We start from the raw sequence: 16,828 nt of genomic DNA on the forward strand, positions 1-16,828 counted from the left end.
GGTGTTCACATTTGCCACTTGAAGTAAAAATCTGAAGCGCGATGATTTTTCTGTTATATAATTATTGAGAAGCCACATCAGCCACTGTAATTTACGACAAGTTAGATAAGTAATTAAAGATAATTGAGGGTCACTGTAGACCATTTTGATAGTTTTCTCTTTTGTGAAACTTAATTTAAACCTAGATTATAGATTTGATATGCCATAGGTCATTCTTCGATCCATTGTAGAACTTGGAAACCCATTCAGGGAATATTCGTTCACATTTTTGTTGAATGCAGTTGGTTTTTACCATCCTGTATTAAAACATTTCCTTTTATCGATAGTGCAATTCATAAACAATGTTTTGTGAGTAGAATAAAATTTCCAATGGTAAACTTAACTGCTTTTTCGACGTTATTTTACCAGCTAACTAAAAATAGGAATGCCTTGAACCCCTTCCACTAAATTTAGTTAGTATTAAGATTCTTTTACAGGGAGTGCAGTGGAGCTGACGCTGAAATCATTAAGTATTAGATTATATCATCGCTAGTCTCACTGAACTCTTCTGAACTCTACATGTCATGTGTGGTCTGACGTCTCCTTATCAGCAACAGGTCCCAGGTTCAAACTAGTCAATTCCCTAAAAATCACGCTCAGAGCGTCGTTGCGCGAAAGTGGTGGGGAGACACGATATAGAACAAACAGACACCACGCAGAATGTTAGAATGAAATAAAACCTTTGTTTTTTCTTGTTTCAGGTGAGTGCTGTGCTATGGAAAACTGGCTACAAACTGGCGTGATGTCACATTCATACGGTAAGAGCCCGTCAGGGGTTCCTTATTGTCATTAGAAACGTTTTGTTTTTGTAGATATACACTTATGAAAATTTTTGTATTGAATAAGTTAAAAGATCTCATTTTCTGTGTTTCCGTCAAATGATCATCAGATATCAACTGTAAATTCCTTTATTTTTGGTTTGTTTGTTAGTTCATTGCTCTCTCTCTCTCTGTCTCTGGTTTACATTCCTTCATCAGAGAGCTCCAACACGGGTCCGAGATGTTAAACGCCCTTTCATATCACTACATACTTCGTTCACTCTATGTGCGCCGCCATATTGGGCAATGGAAATTTGTCAACTAACACACGCACGTACAGACTTAAAATGGCCAGTAAAGTAGTACCGCTGAAAGTCTACAGTAGGTCCCATCCTTTCATAATTTATTCCGTAGTTAAACGTATTCGTAGTTTGAACTTACTGGAAGATTAAAACTGTGTGCTGGTCCGCGTCTCGAACCCGTGATCTTTGCCTTTCGTAGGCAAGTGCTCTACTGTCTGAGCAATCCAAGCACGACTCACGTCCCGCCCTCACAACTTTACTTCCGTCGTTATCTCTTTCTTACTTTACAAACTTCGTAGAAGTTCTGCTGCATGCCTTGTAGGACAAGCACTCCTGGAGGAAACGAGATTGTGGAGACATGGCTTAGCCACTGCCTGAGGGGATGCTTTCCAGAATGAACTTTGTAAGGTACGAAATCTGAAAAAAAATGTGTGGTACGATGACCTGGTGCAACTCTTTCAGTTGGACGCCAATTGGGCGACTTGCAGCTTTGGAGACGGGCCTTAAGTCGTGGTGGGATACCTCAGGCGGTGTACTCGCTTCGGCGGTATATACAGTAAAATTTGAATGATACAGAGGAGATTAGTATGTCCCCTCAGCAAGAATCACATGCAAAATCGTGATGCGTTCCACGTTTTCGACAATGGAGGAGCAAGAAGTAGAAATCACAAAGTGTACTTCAAAATCCACACACGGCTCACAATGCTTTCTGTTCCGTGACGAGTTCTTTTATCCGGTAATGAAAAACAACGCATTTCTGTGGCTCGTAACCAGTTATAACTGCTACTCAATTAACAAGAAAACCGAAATGCGTCTTACTGTACTACCTACCAGTGGAGCACAAAGAACTGCTGCATTGCATGAAGTGCAAAGATAACTTCGGCAGATTGTTCATTGCTGTACTATCATACTGATACATGCTATTCAACAGAGAAGCACTCCGTCTTCAGGCCATAAGTGTCCCATAGAGACCATCCGATCGCCGTGCGATACTTAAGCCGAGGATGCGGATAGGAGGGGCGTGTGGTCAGCACACCGCTCTCCTGGTCGAGTAGCTCCTCAAGTGGCATCAAGAGGCTGACAAGGGAACCTCTCCATCGCACCCCCCTCACATTTAGTTATAAGTTGGCACAGTGGATAGGACTTGAAAAACTGAACACAGGTCAATCGAGAAAACAGGAAGAAGTTGCGTGGAACTATGAAAAAAAAATAAGGAAAATATACAAACTGAGTAGTCCATGCGAAAGATAGGCAACATCAAGCAGAGTGTGAGCTCAGGAGCGACGTGGTCCCGTGGTTAGCGTGAGCAGCTGCGGAATGAGATGTCCTTGGTTGAAGTCTTCCCTCGAGTGAAAAGTTTAATTTTTTATTTTCAGACAATTATTATCTGTCCGTCCGTCCGTCCGATGCGAGGTAACTGCGCCGTAGTATGGGGACACACAATCAACTTCGCTCTCCAAAATTCCAGGACATGTTCAGATTTGCTTGGACATATGCAGGATTTGACGGTTTACACACGGAAAAATTTGAAAACGTTAAAAACATATGTTTTGACAGAGCACAGGGAAAACTGTGCGACTGTGAAACTGCTGCATTCATTTGTTGCACTTTATGTGACAAACTCTTATGTTTTCATCACTTTTTTGGGAGTGGTTATCACATCCACAAGAAAACCTAAATCGAGCAAGGTAGAAGAATCTTTTTACCCGTTCGCCAAGTGTACAAGTTAGGTGGGTCGACAACATATTCCTGTCATGTGATGCACATGCCGTCACCAGTGTCGTATAGAATATATCAGACGTGGTGACCTATGACCTTGAGATCAAATGTTTTCAGTTCCCATTGGAGAGGCACGTCCTTTCGTCTACTAATCGTACGGTTTTGCGGTGCGGTCGCAAAACACTGACACTAAATTTGTTACAGTGAACAGAGACGTCAATGAACGAACGGACAGATCGTAACTTTGTGAAAATAAAGAAAGTAAACCTTTCACTCGAGGGAAGACTTGAACCAAGGACCTCTCGCTCCGCAGCTGCTCACGCTAACCACGGCGCTCCTGAGCTTACACTATCCTTGATGTTGCCTATCTTGTGCATGGACTACTCAGATTGTGTATTTTACTTATTTTTTTCATAGTTCCACCCAACTTCTTCCTGTTTTCTCGATTGATCTGTGTTCAGTTTTTCAAGGCATATCCACTGTGCCAACTTATAACTAAATCTGAGGGGGGTGCGATGGGGAGGTTCCCTTGTGAGTGCACCCCGAAAAATGGCAACAGCGCGGGGCGGCCGGGATGGTCACCCATCCAGGAGCCGGCCACGCCCGACAGCGCTTAACTTCGGGGATCTGACTGGAACCTGTGTATCCACTGCGGTAAGGCCGTTGCCCCATTCAACAGAGCTTTTGGTTAGAAAATAAGGAGGGGGGGGGGGAGTCAGCTCCTTAGAAAGTGAACACTTTCTTTCTTCACTCAAGCAGAAACTTTTGGTTTCCAGAGAAACTATTCAATTTCCCAATAGCATACTGCAGTTTTTTAAGGACTACAAAATCTTCACTTTGCTGTTTTCCTTGCTGAAGAACAGATATAGAACGACAGAAAAGCCAGGATTTGTTTGTTCATACGAAATAAATTTTTACGAGTAGAAATTATATCATTGTTTTAAGATAGGAAGAACTTTTGGTTTCATAGAAGGAGAAAATGTAGGTAGATCTCTGGCCTCTTTAGGTAAAAGTTCCGGGTTCGAGTCCCGCCCCAGTGCCCCAGTGCACAGTTTTAATCTATCAGGATGTTTCAAATTAGCACAGGGGTCTCCAAACTACGGCCCGCGGGCCGAAACCGGCCCGCGAGGGCCGGCAAACCGGCCCGCCAGATATTTGAGGTGGCACCTATACTGCCAACAATTGAGTTTCAAGGTCTATCGCGACCAATACACCGCGACATTGTCGGAGCTCTATCTTTACAAAGCAGAAGGTCATGGTTAAAGTTGTGGCTATCCGCAATAAACAGACAGACCATTCTTCGTGCGATGGTGAAAAAAAAAGAACGGTTAACAGACTAGTTTGGCGAAAACATTTAAGTGAAAAAATTCTTTGCATTTTATTCTACTCAAGAGTCTGGTGCAAGTCTTTCAAAGGGACGCCACTTCGGCGACTGGCCTTAGTAATCAATCATTATGGAAGATGCTTCTTAAGCGAGGATTCACTTTCTTTTGATTTCGTTGTAAAATACATACAGAATGTGCAGTGACATACTTTTTTGTCGGTGGAATTCGCCAGAGTAAAATACGCCAGAATTTCGGTCAGGTACGTCCACCAATCAAAATTATGTAATTAAATAAAAATCGTTGTTCGTTTCAGTGCTAGCTATTCCCACAACCTTAGATTTTTGCGATTTCATCTTTCCTTTAGCCTTACATAACGGTGATCATGGAGTGCCAGGTTGCTTTAATCCCACTAGGTAGATCTTGGCCCTTATGACTTCGTGGAGGAGTCAATGTGGCCAGCGGACTCAAAAGTTTGGAGACCCCTGAATTGGCACAAACTGCGATGCCTAGTTATTTTACTCTGGTACTCACAATTGATTAAGAATATACTTGTCTGATTGTGGAACAATGAGGTATATGTAGGGAGACTTGTGTCTTTTTCACTGAGCTAGCTTTCGTTGCGCGTTTGGGAGGCTATGCGTGACAGCTCCGGAGGTGATTACTATGCGAAACGCAATATGTTTCGGCGAGCTGCTGTGACAAGCGGGCTGATAAGACTAGTGACGAAGTAATTAGACGGCGTGGGGAGGCTGCGGCACATATTGCGTGTTCTGCACTTCTCTCACACTGAGGGATTGAATGTTTGCTTACGGCTGCCGTTACTCTAAATTACACTGATGTAGCAGACGGTCGGTTCTCCTTCGCAATGGTCTCGGTGCTGTTCGCAACCAGCCCTCCTCGTTTCGTTGTATCCTAAGTGAAAGTGACCACGAATTGCAGGACTTGTTTAATGGAATCGACAGTTTATCACACACTAAGGTTTTTTTAAAAAAAAAAAAAAAAAAAAAACGAAAATAATGACGAGTAGCCGCAGAAATGGGGTCAGCGATAACTTTAATAAGAGAACGGGGAGGGGGGGGGCCGAGAATTAGACAAAGTGAAGAAATTTTACTATCTTGGAAGGAAAAGAACTCGTGATGGATGAAGCCAGCCGCGCGGGATTAGCCGAGCGGTTTGGGGCGCTGCAGTCATGGACTGTGCGGCTGTTCGCGACTGAGGCTCGAATCCTCCCTCGGGCATGGGTGTCCTTACGATAATTTAGGTTAAATAGTGAGTAAGCTTAGGGACTGATGACCTTAGCAGTTAAGTCCCACAAGATTTCACACGCATTTGAACATTTTTTGATGAAGCCTGGATGATGTAAGAGGCAGACTAGCACACGCAGAGACGGTATTCCTGGCCGAAAGAGTTTACCAGTATCATGCGTTGGCCTCAGTTTGAGGAAGAAAATTTTGAGAAGGTACTTTTGGTGTGGTGTCGATAGCTACGATGCCACGGCGTAGGTGCAAGTTGTTACGTTGGCACTACGGCACCGACACCGACGACAGCGCCCTCTAGCCGCCGCTGTAGAGCTCTACCAGCGTCGCTTCAGATTCTGCCCATTTGATCATGAGCAGACGGCCGGGACATTTCGCTTCAGCTTCGCTTCATATAGAGACTTTGCACTACTTACGACGGGTCTAAGACTTCGCACCTACGTGCTCCTCAGTGCAAAGTCAGGTATTCACATTATTATGTATTCAATTAATATTGTGATATAGTAAAACCATGTCTAAGAGCAGTACCGAGAGATTTTCACCTTTTCCTGCTCCTACTCACTTTCTACATTCGGCCTACCCTTCAGTTTATAGGAGCAGACTCACGCGCCGCCTTCCAGGCGGGATACAAAATTTGGAGCATAGCGTTACGTAGTAGTGAATCGTGGGTTGTAGAGAAATCGGAAAAGAAGAGTGATGTGTACGGATCGTCTGGGTGGAACAGCTCGCACACATTGTGTTACGTTTAGATGTTCCGAGGTGGACGGAGGAACTGTGACAGTGCAGACAAATTAGTGACAAATTAGTGCACTGCAGTATTTAACTAAAGTCGTACAGCAACTCGTCCGCCGTGCTTGTGGACAGATACAACTAAACAGTGGCCTTCCAAGGCGTGCGTTACTGAAAACAATGTCGACAAGAGTATGTCTGTCCTGGATGAAACACTGTCAATCATTGTAGTGATCACTTGTCCCTGTGCGAAGGCTGTAAGAGGTTCCAGTTGTAGACTGATCTCCACTGCGAACTGTAGATACGAGCAGCAACACTGGAACTCCGTACTGGAACTGTCGCACGGCACCGCCGAAATAAACTGTCCGTTGCTGCCTGTGACCGCAGCTTATCACGATGCGGAAGTCCACCTCACTGGCGGCGGCGCGAACGTTGCTGATCAAACCATGCTTGTGGTTGTCGGCGCCAGTGACAAACTTTCCCAGCGCGCGAGCTCTGGTTGCGTCCATAGGCGAGGACACAACAAAGATAATTGAAGTGTTTGAGGTGTGGTGCAATAGAAGGATCTTAAAAATCACAGGGACTCTAATGAGATAAGAAATCAGGAAATTTTCCACAGACACGAAAATGTGGAAAACACTTATGAGAAGAAAGAGCAGGATGATAGGACATACAGGAAATAACTGCCGTGGTACCTGGGGGAGCTTAGTAGCAAGGTAGACACTGGATTATATCCAATAAATAACTGAGGAATACTCTCAGATCAAGAGGTTGGCGCAGGAGAGGAATTCATGGCGTGTTGCTTTAAACATATCGGAAGACTGATTAACTCTCTCCTCCCGGACAGGCCATGAAGGCCCAAAGGTACCGACTGGCCGCCGTGTCTTCCTCAGCCCACAGGCGTCACTGGATGCGGATATGGAAGGGCATGTGGTCAGCACACCGCTCTCCGGGCCGTATGTCAGTTTCCGGGACCGGAGCCGCTACTTCACAATCAAGTAGCTCCTCAGTTTGCCTCACAAGGGCTGAGTGCACCCCGCTTACCAACAGCGATCGGCAGACTGGATGGTCACCCATCCAGTGCTAACCCGCCCCGACAGCGCTTAACTTCGGTGATCTGACGGGACCCGGTGTTGCCACTGCGGCAAGGCCGTTGGCTGGAAGACTGATTACTAGACACAAGAAACGCGAGGGAAACAGGAATTAGAACATTTCGTGGAGAAGAATTTTGGTTTAATAACCTTATTTTTCTACTTGGGTTGTATTTATTTGGACTTCCTCGTTTCATAACTGTTTGCGGCTTTTTTAAAGGCGTTGTCGAGTGTTTATCCAAGGTGCCACAACTATGAAAATGACAGAGTTTCCATATCATTTGTTTCCATTAGATCTGATTTATAAATGGTGTTATTCTTGGTAGCTTTACAGTACTATTTGTATACAAAAGCTAATACAAGCGCCTCCTGTTGTTGTGTTGCCTTTTCTATACGTGTGGCATCTTGTTCTAACTACACAACCTATCGAACAGGTTTGAAACGGAAAATCTATCTGAATAAATACAGACCAAGTGTAAAAATAGCGCCTTCATTTGATAAATTTATCGCTCTGCTGTCCACTATGTAGGAGAATTGTATTGTATTCAAAGTTCGACAATATAAAATTTCTAGTGGGGCAATATCCCTAACTTCGGTTTGCTGCAGAATCCTTGAACATATTCTCAGTTCGAATATAATAAATCTTCTTGAGACTGAGAAATTTGTTTCCGCATCTCGTGGTCGTGCGGTAGCGCTCTTGCTTCCCACGCCCGGGTTCCCGGGTTCGATTCCCGGCGGGGTCAGGGATTTTCTCTGCCTCGTGATGACTGGGCGTTGTGTGATGTCCTTAGGTTAGTTAGGTTTCAGTAGTTCTAAGTTCTAGGGGACTGATGACCATAGTTCTTAAGTCCCATAGTGCTCAGAGCCATTTGAACCATTTTTTGAGAAACTTGTGCCCACGAACAGGCATGGTTTTAGAAAGCATCGCTCGTGTGAAACTCATCTTACCCTTTTGTCGCACGATATACTGCGAACTATCGATGAAGGGCAACAGACAGATTCCCTATTCTTAGATTTTCGGAAGGTGTTTGACAAGGTGCCCCATTACAGGCTGTTAAAAAAGGTACGAGCATATAGAACAGGTTCATAGATATGTGAGTAGCTCGAAGACTTTTTAAGTTATAGAACACAGTATGTTGTTATCGATGGCGAGTGTTTATAAGAGACAAGGGTATCTTAAGGAGTGGTAGTACTGCTGTTGTTCTCTCTATGCATAAATGATTTGGCGCACAGGGTGGACAGCAATCTGCGGTTGTTTGCTGATGATGCTTTGATGTAGGATAAGGTGTCGGGTTTGAATGGCTGTAGGAGGATACACGATGACTTAAACAAAATTTCTAGTTGATGTTATGAATGGCAGCTCGCACTAAATGTGGAAAAATTGAAGTTATTGCTGATGAGTAGGAAAAAAAACCCATAGTGTTCGGATACAGCGTCAGTAGAGTCGTGCTTGAGACAGTCACGCCCTTTAAATATATGGGCGTAACTTTTCAAAGCGATATGGAAGGAGCATGTGAGGTTTCAATAAGGGGAGCATGTGACGGTTCGATAAGGGGAACGACACCAGAGAAACAATTCTGAATAGCATTTAGTTAAAGAAGGAAGGGCGAAAGAAAATCAGCATATCTTTGTAGAGTTTGTGGACCCATAGAATATCTGTGAGGTTAGAACAAAATGTGGAGAGTGGTCACAGTAATGGCCACGATGGGCAGGCGCGATGATTTGTTGTTAAGGTCATAAATTTTATGACGGTGAGACAGAGAAAGGAGTGTCAGTGCTGAAGGAAAACCTGACGGGACGTGCGAGCAAAACTTTAAAGTTGAGTAAGGCGATTGTGTGCAAACTACGACACTAAAGGCAGGAGACTAAAGACAGCGGGAGTCAGGTATCTGTCTCAAGAACAAGAAGAGAAGTTCACACAGTAAATATCTATTGGCTACATGGATAAATGTGTTATTATGCACTAATTTCTTCGTTATTTTACGAAGTACATAGAAAAGACAACTTTGCGAAAACTTCGCAACCTCTATCGAATAGAAATGGAATTCAAGGCTAGAACGGAAAAAAATGGGAAAATTATGCTGTGGGATTTAGTTTTTAAAGGCGACAGAAAAAATACAGTTGCAGTAGTGGAAGGTCGGGTAACATGGCACAGCGGATTGTATCGGCCAAGAGCTGTTTCTAAAACTCAAGCGCAGGTGGAAGCACCTAAAGCACCACTCAGATGTGAACCGTGGAGAAAAACACCCTCACGCGATTTTGAATCAAAACGACCGTGCGCATCGGAGTGGCAACAAGGTATCTACTACTACTGGGTTTTTAGCTGCACGACGGTAATTTCAGCGTTTTGTACCATGTTTGCAACTGATATTACATTTTTGCAGTATCTTTAGATACAACTGACATTCAATATATTGTAGGCTGTAGCATTGTCAAGCCCAACTTGGTGCTGCGTTGTTTTCGTAATCATTTCATCCTCGCCGACACGCAAATCGCCGATATGGCGTCAACTAAAAAGGCTTGTACCAGGCGGCCGGGCTCCCCGCAGATGGTGCTCCCGGCTTAGCGACACTCATTGTTATTGCAGTTACGTTGAGTATTTTTTGTACTGGAGAGAAGCAAAATGGAGGTTCCGTACTTTGTAAATGCTCGGTCAGGGAGGGGTGTCAGCTGCGTCAGGAAGTGCCGTCGACGTGACGCCTGATCCCGGCTCGTCAGCTCAGCTCTCGCATCTGTATCGACCTTATCGACCAGCGCAGCCGCCATCTTGGTCTCGCATTAATTAGCCCTGCGCGCTACACTGGCCATTCCGACTGCAGTTATTAGCAAAAATATTAACCGCTTACTTTCTGCTGCAGGATCTTAATGAGTCCTACAAATTATTCCGCTGACATGAGCGAAACCTTTTGATATGCTACTGCTGTTCCGCAGGCTACTAAGGACAGCAAATGTATAAAATTGCGTCGTCCTCCAAAGACACGCAAGAAACGGTAGTTTGTATTTCTTTTTCAATGCAGAACGGAGGTAATTTTCCTCGTTCGTATGTCTGTCTCTATTTTGTACAACTATTTCTTTCATTGCTACAATTTAAAAACTCCGATTTGCACATTACACTTCTTTACAGTGGTTTTCAGTGGACAGCGCTCTTTCTCAGGCAAGTGTAGAGGCAACTATCATAGCTATGAGCTATGAAACGAGGTGAAATTTATTAAATACACAAACAGAAAAGAAAGCCAACATGAAAAAGTAGTTAATGTAGAGTAATGAAATTTCCGAATACATTTCTCAAGGTTACACATTTAGGTGATTAACATTGCAAAATCACAGGTTAAGCCGTTGGAAATGTCAAATGCTGGTACATTAATAACCTGTGTAACCGCCAGAATGTTGAATGCGATCTTGCAAACGTGGATTCATTGTGCTGTACAGGTGCCGAATGTTAGTTTGTGGGATGGAGTTCCATGCTTGTTGCAATTGGTCGGTAGATGACTCTGCAGTTGTCGTACGATGACGTCCCGTATGTGCTAGAATGGAGATGGATCTGGAGATCGAGAAGGCCAAGGCAACATGTCGGCACTGTGTAGAGCATGTTGGGTTAAAAACAGCGCTATGTGGGCGAGCAATATCCTCTTGGAAAACACCCCCTGGAATGCTGCTCATAAACGACTGCACGACAGGTCGAATCACCTGACTGTTGTACAAAACTGCAGTCAGGGCACGTGGGATATCCACGAGACCACATCTGGCGTCATGCGAAATCGCACGCTAGACCAGAGCTCCAGGTGTAAGTCCAGTGTGTCTAGAACACAGACAGGTTGGTTGCATGCCCTCAGCTGGCCTGCTCCTATAACCAACACACGGCTCCCGCTAGCGCCGAGGCAGAAGCAGTTTTCATGAAGAAACACAACAGACCTCCGCCTTGCTTTCCAATGAGCTCTCCCTTGACACCACTGAAGTCTCAAATGACTTTCAGAGAAATGCACGCTACAGGGCGTCCGTCTCGGAGCTGTCCGGAAGTAACCGATCTGTTATAGTTTGTTGTGTCACAGTGGTGGCAGCCGTTGCTGTACCGTAGACGCAGTGCCATGCGCCAGAGCCATACGCCGAACACGATGGTCTTTGCTCTTGGTAGTGTCATGTGGCCGTTCGGAACCCGGTCTTCTTGCGACCGTACATTCTCCTGACCACCGCTGCCAGCCGTCATGAACAGTAGCTACATTCCAGCAGTAGCGCAGAATGTACAGCCACTTGTCATAGCCCTATCACACGACCTCGTTCAGACTCAGTCAGGTGTTGATAACGGCGTCTTTGTCGCCTTAAAGGATTTCTTGACTAACATCAACACATCAAGCTGAGTTACACAGGCAAGTAACGATCACGACTGTACAGCTTGTGTTTAAAGTAAACGTGATTTGCGTTCTCATACTGGTGCTACTGGCTTCACTCTAACGCGACTGGCGTGATATCTGAAAAGACGTCATCTTTCAGATGTAGAAACACGCAACACGCCTACCAACTTTCGTTTATGTCGCACAACTCCTTCTTGCTGCTGAAATTTATTTTTTTTTCTTTTTTGCCGTCAGTGTAATAGGATTTTTCATATACAAATAAAAACGAAACTTTTTTCTTTTACTTGCTTCTTTTACTTTACGATAATCACTGGGGCCGGCCGCTGTGACCGAGCGGTTCTAGGCGCTTCAGTCTGGACCGCGCGATCGCTACGGTCGCAGGTTCGAATCCTGCCTCGGGCATGGATGTGTGCGATGTCCTTAGGTTAGTTAGGTTTAAGTAGTTCTAAGTTCTAGGGGACTGATGACCTCAGATGTCAAGTCCCATAGTGCTCAGAGCCATTTGAACCATTTGATATTCAACGGTTTGCTTTTACAATTGCCATATTGTGTGTGATTTATAGCCATCCTCGAATATATAAACAAGAAAATAGTAAAAAGAAGTCTAAAAATCAAAACGTAGGCTAACATTATAGATGGAGAAGATTAAAAGTGACATATAATTTTTGCGGCACTAGAATCCTCGTAGTTCAGCGGCACATGCCTTGTCATGCGGCTTAATCTAACGTGTACAAGAGCAATAAATGATGAAATCATTATGTATAGATGACTTATTTACACACTTGTCACCAGAAGTTTTGCATCACCCCGATATATCGTACATTTGTGTCGCTATTGGGACTGTTCCCGTACCGATAGGAACAACTGACGGTGTTTGTAAATATTCACACAGTTACCACGAGCGCTGCCTTCGGGTAGAATTCCGCACTCAAATGGATTGGAGCATCTGAGTTGAAAGTAAAACATCAGTAGGACGTCTGTGGAAGAGTAGCGTGAACATCCGTCATGCCACGAAGGACAGTCGTGACAAAGGCCCCCACGTTCGACAGATGCACAGGACGATCGATATCTGTGATTTTGAGTCACAGGAAACATACAGAGCGCTCCAGAACCGAATTCGGCTACAGGACGTGATGTATCACATCAAACAGTAGACGACTGCGTAATGCGAATATTAACTCCCCACTACCGTGGCGAGCACCACGCCGTACACCAAAACACCGCGGACCCGGCTACAGATGGGCAAGAAATCACGCAGAATTGACACCCCAGGATTGACATCGGGTGTTGTTTACGGATGAAACTCGGATCTCTTTGTACCCTGGTAATCACACACAATGTGTTTGGAGACAAGCCGGTGATCTCGGTCACCTCGGGCACTGTGCCTCGTATGTGCAAGAGGAAGGTGGTGGTTTGAAGTTCTGGAGTAGCATTACATGGAGCCATCGTACGCATCTCGTGGTTATTGAGGGCACTCTCAGTGCTCTTCTGTACAGGGACTAGATTCTGCAACGAATAGTGGGACAATATCGCCAAGATTTTGTCGAGAATTTCATCCTGATGGATGATAACTCATGTGATCATCGCACTGTTGTCGTGATCACTTTTCTTCAGCATGCTAGGATGAGCAGAATCGAATGGCCTGCCTGTTCTCCAGCCATGAACCAAAACAAAAATGAGGTTGGGGTGGGTGGGGGGTGGGGGGGGAAATCGATTGAAACGAGCTGTTTTTGAACGTCGACAACGATCGGGTACCCTACGCGATATACGCAGAATCGCCATTGAAGAACGGGATAGTTCTCACCAAAGGTGGTGGCTTGCTGATATCAACGGTGTGTCACGAAGGATTCAAACCTGCATCCGAGCAAGGCCACGTTCCACCACTTTCTCATGTTGCTGAGGAGTGTTGTGAAAAACCCCCCACGGAAAACAGCCCCTTCTGTCGTTGCACATTTTTTGTTTTTATCTGGTGAGCTAAAAACATTGCAAATGAATATATACGCATGCTTCAGAGCTAATTTTTGTTTTCTGTGCCTTGAATTTCGAAATAAAGGGGATGACGCAAAGCTTTTGTTTATGCGTGTATACGCACACCGAGAAAAGATTCATCATCTCCTTCACACTGGTCGCTTTGGAGCCCTGCAGATGGGTTACAACTGGTACCAGGTCTGTGACCCTTCACAGCTACCAACGAATCTCAAGCTGGCATTTCTTTTCCTACACCTTGTTTTATGTGGTCATTCCATTTTAGACTACTCCAGGTGACTGCTTCTAGACGTTTTACGGTAGTTACTGTTTTCAGTGACTTGTCGCCAGGAGTGTAACCGGTCAATTTTGGCGTATTTATGAGCAATACATTACATTTATTTACGTCACCGACCAGTACCTGCATCAATCATTGATAGTTTGCAAGTCTTCCTGCATGTCGTTAGTGTGGCGTTGCAGCCTTTACACAGATAACAGTGTCGTCCACGAATAGTATCATGTCGCCTCCAACGTTATCCATTAGGTCGTTAGTACATATTGTAAACGGTAACGACGCTATAATACTCCCTTGGGGTACTCCCGAAATCACCTTCATATCTTTTGATTTGGTTTTGTTTAGAACAAAGTGTCCAGCCTTATCTGCAAAGATATATCTGAATACAGTCACAAATCTGGTCCATTAATGGCCCCAAATGGTTCCTCAGTGTGCTATAAATTTCCTAAATATTCCACGTCATTGAGCAAGACCAAATATTTGGGGGACCGGAAAGTTATAGCGTAGTCTTACATTACATTCAAACAGATGTTATTAAAAGCTTTTTATTTTTAATCAATGATGTAATGGCTCTTAGCACCATGGGACTTAACTTCTCAGGTCATCAGTTCCCTAGAACTCAGAACTACTTAAACCTAACTAACCTAAGGACATCACACACATCCATGCCCGAGGCAGGATTCGAACCTGCGACCGTAGCGGTCGAATGATGTAATCACCTTCGTTATCAACAACTTTTTGTCATCCAAGGTACAAATTTTCAATACCGAATCGATAAACATGAACGGGTTTTTGAGAAAAATATCTGGCGATGGTTTTTAGACATCATCCACCTTTTCACATTTTTACCACTTGGAAAATGCTGTAGCGATGGGAATAAATGGGAATCCGACGGCGCAATATCGGGCTGATATGATGGGTGAGACAATACCTCCCACTAGCTGTACTTCGTAGCGATTGCTTCGGAGAGAGTGCTTTTTGCGTTTTGGATTATCGTAAAGGACCCATTTTTCATCACATTTTTCATAAGTAGTATGTCGTATATTGATTAGCTTCGTTTGTCTCTACCAACCTGCTGCAAATGATCTTGGGTGGTTGACAAAGATCGGTGAAAAGTATTTGGACAAAGCTTTGCTTCCGCTTCGGCCGTAATCATGTCTTTGTCTAAAGTCGCTGGTCTTCTTGATCGAGATGAGTTGCAAAGGTCAAAATTACTGGATTTGAACTTAAATCCACTTTTGGCATTTACGAACGTCTAAGCCACTTGTATCAGTTTCGCAAGTATTTCTGGTAGCAACTGATGCATTACTACCCTTTCAAAACCCAAAAAGCATACAATGCCGGATATGTACTTCCCCTGGTAGTCGGCTGGCCATTTCACCATAAAGAAATAAAATTAATTATTTACAAGTAAACAAGTCATTACAACCTTAAAATCTCTTTGGCACGACTTTCTTTGATGTACAAAAATGAGTTGATGAATGACAAACGAATATCGAAATATATACAAACGATATTACTTTTCGGTCCCCCTTGGCATTGATTGCGAATCACGATGCGAAATGCTGTTTTTGACACAAAGTGTTTCCACATTTGAATCATTTTAATGATTGCTTTACGATAGACTTGTGATTTGTAGTCAAACACCCCGTGAGCCGAAGCCTTCCATTCTTATTATTGTCTTTCAGGTAAATTTATTACATGGTCGTTTTCTACCTTGCATGTATCCAACTGACCGAGCAAACAACTACGTACTACCTATTAACCTGCCACATACAATTTAACGAGACTATGTGTCATGGCATTTTAAAACTTTTGTCCAAAGATATGTATTTGCATGATATACTTGCAACAACACGGAGGGCGTTTACACTCATATTCGCAACGGAGCATTGTGCACGCATGTAAATTCCGTAGGCCATAACTTGATGAATAATAAACAGCGTTGTACGTCGCTTGAAGCGTGCTCCGCTATTATTTTGCGCTTTCATACTCGTTACTATGCGCCATGCCGCTAAATACAAATAATACGTGGGCAGGCAGTTGGTATTTCCCTCCTATAGTCTGCAGAACGAACTGTGCCGCTGCTAGAACTGAAGCACTCTAACAGGCCGCGACCGGCACAACACTTTGTGCATCTGTAACAGTTGAGTTAGCACCCTAATCATATTTCCCTTTAGATTGCTTGCCATTCTCCTAAATATGTTCATATTGACATCATTCCGATCACTGCCTTTCACTGTTTACAGTATAGGCCTATAACGAGAATGGAGGTAGCCTAATTTTCAGCCCTTGTTCCATTACTCTTCGAGAACATCACATACCAACCCTTCTTTCTAGATTATTCTGCCATAACCCTCATACAGTTTCGATTTAGTGTTTTCATCCGTTGGAGCCGCAGAAACTATGCCTTCACATGATACTTCGGCCATACAACTTTCGGCAATTTTCCGAGTGAGCTAACATGCAGAAGTAAGGCGATGTAGATATGACCTAATGTGGGCTTAAGCAATGGGAAAAACGAAGTAGAGAGATTTAAATCCATGGCTTACCTGCCATGTATGGGAAGCTTTCAAAAATAAGTCGAATGCCCGCCAATTACACAGTTAAAGTGATATGTCGCCTTCATCCGAACACAGCAACACTTGTGCTCCGTGAAGGACGGTTGAGTGCTCCACAAGGCAGGAGTTTACCTGATTCACTGAAGTGTGGCCTTTCATGTATCCGGCAGACGACGCGTACAGTCCATGGGAGATGCGCGGAACACCCAAGGAACAGCAGGGGGTTCGGAGTAGGTATTAAAATCCATGGAGAAGAAATTAAAACTTTGAGGGAATTAGATTAGGAAATGAGACACTTAAAGTAGTAAAGGAGACTTATTATTTGGGGAGCAAAAAAAGTGATGATGGTCGAAGTAGAGAGGATATAAAATGTAGACTGGCAATGGCAAGGAAAGCGTTTCTGAAGAAGAGAAATTGTTAACATCGAGTATAGATTTAA

At 44.0% G+C, this 16,828-nt stretch overlaps 1 protein-coding gene and 1 non-coding gene across 2 annotated transcripts in view; both read left to right on the forward strand.

Annotated features, from left to right (window-relative positions):
- LOC124619371 (protein FAM110B) overlaps nucleotides 1–16,828 on the forward strand; it is a 487,260-nt gene that overhangs the window by 61,229 nt on the left and 409,203 nt on the right. The window lies entirely within an intron of this gene.
- LOC124620909 lies at nucleotides 1,632–1,738 on the forward strand. Its single transcript, XR_006980420.1, has one exon. It is a non-coding gene; the product is annotated as a U6 spliceosomal RNA (small nuclear RNA).

This window comes from Schistocerca americana, chromosome 6, assembly GCF_021461395.2.
Source record: "Schistocerca americana isolate TAMUIC-IGC-003095 chromosome 6, iqSchAmer2.1, whole genome shotgun sequence".
Classification (NCBI taxonomy): Eukaryota; Metazoa; Arthropoda; class Insecta; order Orthoptera; family Acrididae; genus Schistocerca; species Schistocerca americana.